This window comes from Crocodylus porosus, unplaced genomic scaffold, assembly GCF_001723895.1.
Source record: "Crocodylus porosus isolate Cpor-Errol unplaced genomic scaffold, CroPor_comp1, whole genome shotgun sequence".
Taxonomy (NCBI): domain Eukaryota; kingdom Metazoa; phylum Chordata; order Crocodylia; family Crocodylidae; genus Crocodylus; species Crocodylus porosus.
Genome location: NW_017728906.1, coordinates 200,257,537 through 200,259,287, shown reverse-complemented (window position 1 = coordinate 200,259,287; position 1,751 = coordinate 200,257,537).

Sequence of the window (1,751 nt, the reverse complement as noted above, 5' to 3'; positions counted from 1 at the left end):
CATCACCATGGGTTGGGTAGATAACCACCAGAGCAAGCTTACCAAGCATTAACTGAAAAAGAGCAGGTGATGATGCTCAAGGGAACCCAGGTCTACCCCAGCCCAGGAACAGAGCTTCTTCGTGAGTACAAGGAAGCCAAGGGCATTGGTGACATGTAGGGGATACACGCGGGTGCACATGCACCACCTGAGATTGGCAGTGCACCCCTTGCGATTGGCTGCTGCTGCCTGCGGGTGGTCACCACTCACCACCCTCCCTCGCTGCTCACACTGCCAGTGGCCAGTTGGCGCCTGCTGCTTACACTGCCACAGATGCCCGTGGAAGCTCCCCACTCTCTACCACTATACCCCCACCACCGCTGCCTGCGGGCAGACTCTGTGCCCCCCCAGCCTCTGGGGGCATGCGTCATTCGGGCCTCCAACAGCATTCTTATTTTCCTGCACACTAATGTTAGGAGTTTGGAGAATAAGCAGGAGGATCTTGTCCTTCTGCTAAACACAAACAACTACAATCTCATAGGGATAATCGAGACCTGGTGGGAATCCTTCTATGACTGGACTATGGGTATAAATGGCTATACCTTGTACAGGAGGGATTGTGCTGAAAAAAGGGGTGGAGGTGTAACTCTCTATGTGAAGGAGAGCTACACATCCCTACAAGCTGAGACTGGAACCCAAGGAGGCTGACTGGAGACCCTTTGGATTAGAATACGAGGGGAATGTGGTCAAGGGGACACAATGGTAGGAGTCTACTACAGACCTCCAAATCAGGAACAAGTTCTTGACCAAGAATTTTCCAGGGAACTGGCCAAGGCTGCACACTCCTGGTGCATGGTTTTCATGGGAGACTTCAACTACCCGGACATCACATGGGAAGAGCACTCAGCCAAATCCAATTGGTCTCAAAGCTTCCTTACATTTGTGGATGAGCTTTACCAGTCTCAAGAAGTTTATGGACTGGCTAGAAGGTGCTGCTGGACCTGGTACTGGTCAAAGGTGTTGATTTTATCAGTGACTTAAAAATTGAAGGGAAGCTGGATGATAGTGACTATGAGTTGATTACTCTTACTATCCATTGCAAAGCTGGCAAGTTAGCTAGCAATTCAGTAGTCCTTGACTTTAGGAAAGCTGACTATCATAAGCTCAGGATGCTTGTTTTTGAGGCCCTGAGAAGCCATGATTTGACAGGGAGGGGAGTTAATGCTGAATGGTTGCTCCTTAAGGAAGTGAACCTAGAGCACAAGGGGAGTGCATCCCAACCCATAGGAAAGGTTGTGAAAGGGCTCAGCAACCCCTTGGATTAACAGGCTCATGGACCTGATACATCTAAAAAGAGAGGCTTATAAAAGATGGAAGACAGGAAATACCACTAAGGAGGAATATTCTGCACTGGTGCACACCTGCAGGGAGTGAACTAGGAAAGACAAGGCTGCAATGGAACTCCAATTGGCTACACAAATCAAGGACAATACAAAGTCCTTCTTCAGATATGTGGGGAGTCAAAAGAAAAACAAGGGTAACATTGGACCCCTGCTAAACCAGCTGGGGCAGCTGACTACCAACACCCAACACCAATCTGCTTAATGATTACTTTGTCTAGGTTTTCCACCAGGTCAAAGGGACCACCCTGCCTAACATGAAGTGGGATGACCAGGGTAAGGATGAATATATACCCACCATTGGCATGGACCTTGTGAGGGGGCATCTTGAGAGGCTGGGCCCCCAAAAATCAGCTGGTCCAGGTAGACTGC